The sequence below is a fragment of the Ylistrum balloti genome, unplaced genomic scaffold (assembly GCF_031769215.1).
Source record: "Ylistrum balloti isolate Yb309-2 unplaced genomic scaffold, AGI_CSIRO_Ybal_v1 Utg370872, whole genome shotgun sequence".
Classification (NCBI taxonomy): Eukaryota; Metazoa; Mollusca; class Bivalvia; order Pectinida; family Pectinidae; genus Ylistrum; species Ylistrum balloti.
The window spans coordinates 132478-143502 of record NW_026782498.1 but is presented as its reverse complement, the minus strand read 5'-3'; positions in this window follow the sequence as shown (position 1 = coordinate 143502).

Here is an 11025-nt window from a genome sequence, read left to right as displayed (position 1 = left end):
TGTACAGACAGACTGATACTGTACTGGTGTATAGACAGACATACTGATACTGTACCTGTGTACAGACTAAGCTGATACTGTACTGGTGTACAGGCAGACTGATACTGTACTGGTGTACAGAAGACTTACACTGTACTGGTGTACAGACAGACTGACACTGTACTGGTGTACATACAGACTGATACTGTACTGGTGTACAGACAGACTGACACTGTACTGGTGTACAGACAGACTGACACTGTACCGGTGTACAGACAGACTGACACTGTACTGGTGTACAGACAGACTGATACTGTACCGGTGTACAGACAGACTGATACTGTACCGGTGTACAGACAGACTGATACAGTACCAATGTACAGACAGACTGACACTGTACCAGTGTACAGACAGACTGATACTGTACCGGTGTACAGACAGACTGATACTGTACTGGTGTACAGACAAGCTGATACTGAACCAGTCCACAATTATGTATTGAGACTTACAATGCTACATAGTATTTGAACGGGATGCATGCTGTTCATATGTCAAATTTTGTATCACTTTATCCAGATCATGACTCATTTACTGTTGTCATATGTTGCCATTGTATGTTTACTCCCGTGTGGGGGTGGATTGTGATGTACTAAACCTTTTGTATCCCATTATATAGAGTTGTTGCCCTTTGTTACCTGTTTGTCTCATTGTCTTTATAATGTCCTTCATAATTGCCAAATTTTGTATTTGGGTCCCTGTAATGATAGCAGAGTGTTGTATACAGAAATTACCTAATGTGTCCCACCTTACACAAAAACCCTGATCAAGTTTCTTTGAAGGTGGGAACTTGTAGATAATTACTGACAATACTCAGCCTTATAGAGTTGTACCAATAGTGAAGACTTTCTATTACTTAACTTACAAGTCTGTACTGATAACATGGCAATGAGTCATGACATTGCAGTACAGATCGCCTACTGCTGAACTGACATCCTAGATGGTATATCCAGGCACAGTGTGCAACTTTGACTCGGGGCTAGTAGTGTATTGTCAGTTAAAAGATGTTATACAGACGCATGATGGTATTGTGTGTAAGGTAAATGATTTGGTGTAAGATTACTGGTATCCGACATTATACAGATGTTTGATGACTAGTAAATGGCTTTCCTTTACACTGATGTATGGCTGCACATACCTGTGCTGTGTATATTGCAACTAGTATTAAGATTTGTTATTTGCTTCAATTATACAGATAAATGTCAATACATCACTATATCACTGCAGAGACCAGCTGTTACGCTAAGTAGGTGTAAAGATAATTATGCTGGTATCAGTACATAGACCAGTATACTGATGTCAATATATAGACCAGTATACTGATGTCAATATATAGACCAGTATACTGATGTCAGTATATAGAACAGTATTCTGATGTCAGGTTATAGACCAGTATTCTGATGTCTGGTTATAGACCAGTATTCTGATGTCAGGTTATAGACCAGTATACTGATGTCTGGTTATAGACCAGTATTCTGATGTCAGGTTATAGACCAGTATACTGATGTCAGGTTATAGACCAGTATACTGATGTCAGGTTATAGACCAGTATTCTGATGTCAGGTTATAGACCAGTGTACTGATGTCTGGTTTTATACCAGTGTACTGATGTCTGGTTATAGACCAGTATTCTGATGTCAGGTTATAGTCCAGTTTACTGATGTCTGGTTGTAGACCAGTATTCTGATGTCAGGTTATAGACCAGTTTACTGATGTCTGGTTATAGACCAGTTTACTGATGTCTGGTTGTAGACCAGTATTCTGATGTCAGGTTATAGACCAGTTTACTGATGTCTGGTTGTAGACCAGTATTCTGATGTCAGGTTATAGACCATTATACTGATGTCTGGTTGTAGACCAGTATTCTGATGTCAGGTTATAGACCAGTGTACTGATGTCAGGTTATAGACCAGTTTACTGATGTCAGGTTATAGACCAGTATACTGATGTCTGGTTATAGACCAGTTTACTGATGTCTGGTTATAGACCAGTATTCTGATGTCAGGTTATAGACCAGTATACTGATGTCTGGTTATAGACCAGTATTCTGATGTCAGGTTATAGACCAGTATACTGATGTCAGGTTATAGACCATTATACTGATGTCTGGTTTTAGACCAGTATTCTGATGTCTGGTTGTAGACCAGTATTCTGATGTCAGGTTATAGACCAGTATACTGATGTCTGGTTGTAGACCAGTATACTGATGTCTGGTTATAGACAAGTATTCTGATGTCAGGTTATAGACCAGTATTCTGATGTCAGGTTATAGACCAGTGTACTGATGTCTGGTTTTATACCAGTGTACTGATGTCTGGTGTTATAACCAGGGTACTGATGTCTGGTGTTATACCAGTGTACTGATGTCTGGTGTTATACCAGTGTACTGATGTCTGGTTTTATACCAGTATACTGATGTCAGGCTATAGACCATTATACTGATGTCTGGTTATAGACCAGTATTCTGATGTCAGGTTATAGACCAGTATACTGATGTCAGGTTATAGACCATTATACTGATGTCAGGTTATAGACCAGTATTCTGATGTCAGGTTATAGACCAGTATACTGATGTCAGGTTATAGACCAGTATTCTGATGTCAGGTTATAGACCAGTATTCTGATGTCAGGTTATAGACCAGTATACTGATGTCAGGTTATAGACCAGTATACTGATGTCAGGTTATAGACCAGTATACTGATGTCGGGTTTTATACCAGTGTACTGATGTCTGGTTTTATACCAGTTTTCTGATGTCATTGTAAAAGCAATTACTAGTATGATGATGTTAAGGTGTGTTGTATGTATTTTTGTGTTTTTACAGTAACATCACATCAGGGTTTTGTTTTCACCATGATCAGCTGGTCTGATTTCATAGACCTCTTCCTTTCAGCAAAAACTTTATCTTGAGATCACTGATGTCATTTGATGATGGAAGTATCATAGCCTGTACTGGCTATAGAGTGTGTGTATATATTGGTATCAATACATAGATGCAAGTGTTGGGACATCATTGTTTTGTCTTGTTTTAGGGATAATTTGTTATAACTGTGTTGTCCACTCAGTAATGTATAGTTTTCATATCCCTGTCTCAATGAATTATTGTTATGGTCTTTTGGTCTTGTTGTCTAATCAGACGACATGATGATGCAGCATTTTGTACCTGCTCATTTCCTAATGGAGTCGGTGTTGTTTCAAGTATAGAGTCACATCTCATATAAGAAGTCTCAATGAAAGTTTGTATTATATGAAATGGAACAGATTTTATAATTTTTTTCTAATGTTAATGGAGGACTTTTTTATTTGAAATATTATGAAGAAGTTAATTATAAAAAATAGGAATTTTTAAAAGTCCTCATAAATGATGTTTTTCAAAACTTTTTACAACATGGTACTCACAACACTGAACCAATAATTTTTTGTTGAATTGTTCTTCATAAAAGTGTGGTGTTTCATAGATTATTATAGTGCTGTAGAGAAGAAACTTGATACATTCCCTGGTCATGTAGTTACATGTGACATTTAGTTAGAACATCAGATCAGATCTCTCCTCCTTGTTACTACCCAATGATGGCATTAGATTTAGCTTTGTAGATAATGTGCTCTATATTGTGAAATCCACATTAGATATTACTTTTATTGTACACAATTTTCTGAAGTATCTTGGAACCAACATAGGATATTCCCTCTGAAAGCAAACACCTTGTACTTTAAACAAGCTTTATTGTTCGTTAAGGTTCCTGTATATTATCAAATTCTTTCTACATGAATGCTAAACATCACAATATTTATTCCTTATTTAACACTTTTCATTATTGATGAAGCAGTTTTGATTTTGTTCCAATCCTTGATACTATTACGGAGTTATGAGAAACTAATGTAAATAATGATTTCTGATTGTTGTTTCATTCCATAATAGCTGAAGTGTATAAATAGGATATTGATTTGTTATTATATTACCACATAAAATGTCAGATAATCTATATTGATTTGTTATTATATTACCACATAAAATGTCAGATAATCTATATTGATTATAGTTAATCATCCAATTCGTTTCCAGGTCAATTATATTTGAAATCCAAAAATAGAAATCAGATGTTGCAAATAACCCTGTTTTCCCATTTCTATGGAGAAATTTTATTATTCCTGACACAAGACTAGATTGGTTGGTAGCTTGGGTTTTAACCGTTTGTATTGCTAGACTTTGTGTTATGGGTGAACATGAGAAATAATTATATTTTAGTGGCCAGGAATCACTTTTTATGATCTCCTACACTTCCACAAAACATCCTCATTAGATGTTTCCAGTGTCTCATACACCTGTTTAAGGTTCCCTCACCCATATAACATCAGTTACTGTTGTCTGTTCTGCTGTCTATCTGAAATAGCTGTTTTAGTACACTGCTTTAGTTTAGTATAGTAATATGGTTTACACTCAGGTGAAAATACAAATTGATGCATTAGTGAATTTTGATTATTTAAGCTGCTTTGTTAGAATCACTTGCTAAGAATCCTTCATTTCAAGTCATCATACATTGTATCAAAATAAAAGAAATGATAAAAGTTGAGATATCTGTTTTAGAATATCAGATACCAGGGTACTGGTAAATTTAATTACATGTTCACCATGCTAGTTTGTTTACATATGTTTTATATATTTATGTATTATAGATACATTTAATTTATTAATATTTTAAAGAGGAAGTTGTAAGTACCGATACGATGAATCCAATCACATATTTATATAAATGAAGGAATTGTGAAAAAAAACAGCTGTGGTAGAATTAGTGTGTACATATATCACATATACCTCATTGTAGAGTAAATACCAAATCATTTTATGAATGAGATAAAAATCAACAGTATCATGTCACATTATAATATCAGATTACATCCAAATTAACCTCATTGATATTCAATATCAATCATTTATGTAGATTATTGTGTAGTTAGTGCAAAGAAATGTAAACTATCTTTTATTTGGTATTTTGCAGTAAACAAGTTTTTGAAATTTGAGTTACACATGTATGCATTCATTGCAGGTGTTGGATGTGAGCTAGTTTAATTGTGGTGAGAAAACAGTTGAGGATGATGAGCTCTCATTAGGTATCTATGAAAACTGAATACCCTTAAAATATTGGACATTTGACAGAACACATTCTTAATTCACACACATTTGACATTTAACCATTGCGTGTTGTCGCTAGTTATCTAGAAGAGCTTATCTGTGATTATCTAAAGGTTTTAAGATATCAGGTTGGAAAAATTTAAAGAGTACCTACTACAGTTTTTACCTGAAAACTTGGTATGTTATACAGCTTTAAAACAGAGAATGTCCATCCATTAATTTCCATTGGTGAAAAACTAAATGTGTACACACATACACTGTTGTCCACAATCACATACACAGTTACTACCCACATACACATACACTGCTGCCCACACACCTCGCTAACTTCTGATATATTTGATTGCATTTACATTTGCACACTTTATAGCCCCTATTTGCTATTGTATTCAACCTTTCTAATGTCCCATGACACACACACAAATAATCTTGCTAGTATACATTATGTACACTGCTGCTGTTTTTCACACCAATTCGATGCCCTCTTACAAATACTCCATTGCCCTCACTTCTGTGCTCTATTGTTCTCACTGAGACACTTCATTGCCCTCACTTCTGTGCTTTATTGTTCTTACTCAGACACTTCGTTGCCCTCACTTCTGTGCTCTATTGTTCTCACTCAGACACTTCATTGCCCTCACTTCTGTGCTCTATTGTTCTCACTCAGACACTTCATTGCCCTCACTTCTGTGCTCTATTGTTCTTACTCAGACACTTCATTTCCCTCACTTCTGTGCTCTATTGTTCTCACTCAGACACTTCATTGCTCTCACTTCTGTGCTCTATTGTTCTCACTCAGACACTTCATTGCCCTCACTCAAATACTCTTTTACCCTCACTGTGATCTCTACTACTTTTTATGATATATTTCATTGCCCTCACTCAAACACTCCATTACCCTCACTTATGCTCTCTACTATTCTCCACAATACACTCTGTTACCCTCACTTAGCACTCCATTGCCCTTCCAAATGTATTCTATAGACCTCAATTATACACTTCAATGACCTCTTTCATATAAGCAATAGCCTTTACATATAAACACTTTGTCTTTCACTCTACTGTCCTCACTGATACACTCTGATACACTCAATTGACCCCACTGATATACTCCATTTCCCCCATTCCCCCACTGATACACTCCATTGCTCCCACTGATACTGCATTGCTCCCTCTGATACACTCCATTTCACATCAGCTTTTACACATACATAGCTGTGGTGGACTCTCACATCAGCTATTACACATACATAGCTGTGGTGGACTCTCACATCACATACAACACATATATCACAGTGATGGACTCTCACATCAGCTTTTACACATACATCGCTGTGGTGGACTCTCACATCACATACAACACATATATCACAGTGATGGACTCTCACATCAGCTTTTACACATACATCGCTGTGGTGGACTCTCACATCACATACAACACATATATCACAGTGATGGACTCTGACATCAGCTATTACACATATCACAGAGATGGACTCTCACATCACATACAACACATACATCGCTGTGATGGACTCTCACACCAGCTATTACACATACATCGCTGTGATGGACTCTCACATCACATACAACACATATATCACAGTGATGGATTCTCACATCACATACAACACATACATCGCTGTGGTAGACTGACATCACATACAACACATATATCACAGTGATGGACTCTCACATCACATACAACACATACATCGCTGTGGTAGACTGACATCACATACAACACATATATCACAGTGATGGACTCTGACATCAGCTTTTACACATACATCGCTGTGATGGACTCTCACATCACATACAACACATATATCACAGTGATGGACTCTCACATCACATACAACACATATATCACAGTGATGGACTCTCACATCACATACAACACATACATCGCTGTGGTAGACTGACATCACATACAACACATCTATCACAGTGATGGACTCTCACATCAGCTATTTCACTTACATGGCTGTGATGGACTCTCACATCACCTACAACACATACATTGCTGTGGTGGACACTCACATCACATACAACACATACATCACAGTGATGGACTCTCACATCACATACAACACATACATTGCTGTGGTGGACTCTCACATCACATACAACACATACATCGCTGTGGTGGACTCTCACATCACATACAACACATACATTGCTGTGGTTGACTCTCACATCACATACAACATACACATCGTCGTCATGGACTCTCACATCACATACAACACATACATTGCTGTGGTGGACTCTCACATCACATACAACACATATATCACAGTGATGGACTCTCACATCACATACAACACATACATCGCTGTGGTAGACTGACATCACATACAACACATATATCACAGTGATGGACTCTGACATCAGCTATTTCACTTACATGGCTGTGATGGACTCTCACATCACATACAACACATATATCACAGTGATGGACTCTGACATCAGCTATTACACATATCACAGAGATGGACTCTCACATCACATACAACACATATATCACAGTGATGGACTCTCACATCACATACAACACATACATCGCTGTGGTGGACTCTCACATCACATACAACACTTACATCGCTGTGGTGGACTCTCACATCACATACAACACATACATCACTGTGGTGGACTCTCACATCACATACAACACATACATCGCTGTGGTGGACTCTCACATCACATACAACACACACATTGCTGTGGTGGACTCTCACATCACATACAACACATACATCGCTGTGGTGGACTCTCACATCACATACAACACATACATTGCTGTGATGGACTCTCACATCAGGTACAACACATACATCGCTGTGGTGGACTCTCACATCACATACAACACTTACATCGCTGTGGTGGACTCTCACATCACATACAACACATATATCACAGTGATGGACTCTCACATCACATACAACACATACATCGCTGTGGTGGACTCTCACATCAGCTATTACACTTACATCACTGTGATGGACTCTCACATCAGCTATTACACTTACATCGCTGTGATGGACTCTCACACCAGCTATTACACTTGCATTGCTGTGATGGACTCTCACACCAGCTATTACACATACATCGCTGTGATGGACTCTCACAACAGCTATTACACATATATCACAGTGATGGACTCTCACACCACCTATTACACATGCATTACCACCTTTACTGCTGGGCCAAATTATAAATTATTTAAGATAAATTATCTTTGTTAACTGGTTAAACAGTATTGTAAGTTCATACATGAAGATTGAATGTGGTGCTGGGTGCTATGGTAAAGTCTCATCTATATAGGTATGCTTGCAACACATGTTCACTTAAACAGTGTCGATAGGAATGAATTCTTTTGTAAATAATATGATCTGATAGCTTCATGGAAGCACTGTAAAATATAGTATTGGCTGTATAACGTTGTAATTCCATAAAAATGTTGAATGGGTGTGTTGTAGGATGAAGCTTGTCATGATTGTATGTTATAATGATATGTAAAGTAGAATAGAGATGGTAGTGTGTATAGACAGGATAATAACAGCAGATAAAACAAGACTACACTACAACACACATGCTGGAAACTACAAAGCATTAAGGAATTATGCTTAAGGTTCAGTTCTGTACCATGGATGGTAAATTGTCCATGGAAAAGAGTTGATGCTTTCTATACATGAAATGAATTTCTTGTTCATATGTGTTCCATGATGATAAAATTTATTCTTATGATATTTCGAAGTAGATTACCTAGGTAAATTTATCAATAGGGTTTTATTAATATATCCAAATTTGTAGAATTTCTCTACATACACTTAAAAAAGATAATAAATTGATTGCATGATTATGTATGTTACCATGACAACATTCAATCAAGGAGAGTGATTGCTCATTCCATGATATTGATAGTTGATATATATATAACATAAGGCCAACATAGAAACAAATTCTCTCTGTTGACATTTATTATCCAATATTTTAACAGTTTTGTCTAGTATGGGTACCTGATTGAAGTGGCATTTCCATTATATATTTTTCAGTATGATCTGTCATTTGGTGTAAAATGGTGCTATTAGATGTGTAAACAGTTACACAATAAGTATTCCTTACTTTTCTACACAGCTTACTTGTTGTCATTGTAAAGGATGATAACAGCCATTTTATTTACTAGTTTCAGACTTAAAGCAAAACTAATTTTTTGTGATCATGTTTAATGGTTCTCTTAAAAGGACAAATTGTATCTAGTGTTGCTAGCCTAATGGTTTGACTACTCAAATTTATCAACATGGTTTAATGTAGAGTTATTATAACATACAAGGACAAGGGTGATCATTTTGATTTAACATTAAGCATATTTGTTTTCATTTTTAATAATGAGAGAAATATTCCTAGTTCAGTTATTGCATTTTTGTTTTCCAAAGTTAATTAAAAAAAGTTCGATACAAATAAAGCCTACTCATTCCACTATACACTTGCCCCAGTATACCATTGTATTCTTGTGTTTTAAATTCAGTATTGTAGTATATGTATTTTATAGGAAAAATTGCAAACAGACATAACTTTATTGGCCCTTTTTGCAATCTGATTAAAATCAGATCTACATTCACTCTGCTCTGTCACACTACTTTATATTAAGGTAATGTCGGACACCTGTATGTAGTTAAATTCAGATCTCATTTTATTCAAATTGCTTTTTGTCCTTCCTTCTTATGTAAGGTCTATCACTATAAGTTCCTGTTTTTAATTTAATCTAGATCTATCTGACATTGAAAGAAATGGAGAAAAAATAGGAAAATTCAATGGTATACATATGAAGGAAGATATCATTCATTGGTAAATATAGATACTTTGTGTTATATTTTCTGTTATTTTAAAGAGGTTCCACACATTGAAGTACCATGTATGATAATTGCTTGCCCTAAACCCTTTTTAATAGATACAAAATTGAAGGTAACCATGAAAGATGTAGTCAGATTTTTCTTTCTTTTTAAAAGTTTTTTAAAGTTACCATATGAAATAGTGTGATATAATATCAAAACTTTACGATTTTCAAAAAATCAAAAATGGCTAGAAAAGATTACATACTCATGTACACCTGGTTTGCTATGATAGATTATAAGGATATACCACAATACACCGTTTCTTTGTTTGCAATATTTTAAGAATTTTTCTATTTGAAAGAGTTTTCTGTTTGACTGAATGTGATACATGTAATACATTATTTTAATAAAAGTGCAATTGTGCAGGTATCTGTGAAATGATTTATTTTATATCTTTTTGTGACTAGTACTAAATATTAAAGTACCTTTCAAACTGCATACATGACATTTATTTCAGAATAATTAAACTCTTCAAGGAATTACAAAACTATCCAAACTTCTAAACAAATCTGCGTAAGTGCAAGTAACTGTCGAGGCAGATGTGCCCTCCGACAACAATATCTATCTTTATTTCAATAATCAAGGTCCTAATTGAACAGTGTTCTAATTTGCTTAAAGTTGATAAACATGACCTTTAACAATGACTATTTACTAACAGCCTGCTATGTATCAATCAAGGGGAATCCAGAGATATGCAATATAGCAGTGACAAAAATGTGGAGCAAATTTAAGAAACAAACTCAAAATATGGCACACTTATTAATGTCTTACAGTGAACATTTCCCAAAAAGTTCCAGCAGATATCATCATTAATGTTGGGAAATAACATTTGCAAACTTCAAACTCAAGTTAAAAATCCAAATGACTGACAATGCAGGAATTCAGGATCAGGCTAGAAGAATGACTTGCTCAACCAATACTGCTTATGTATCTGAAAATGAAGGATCAAAACAAAAATGT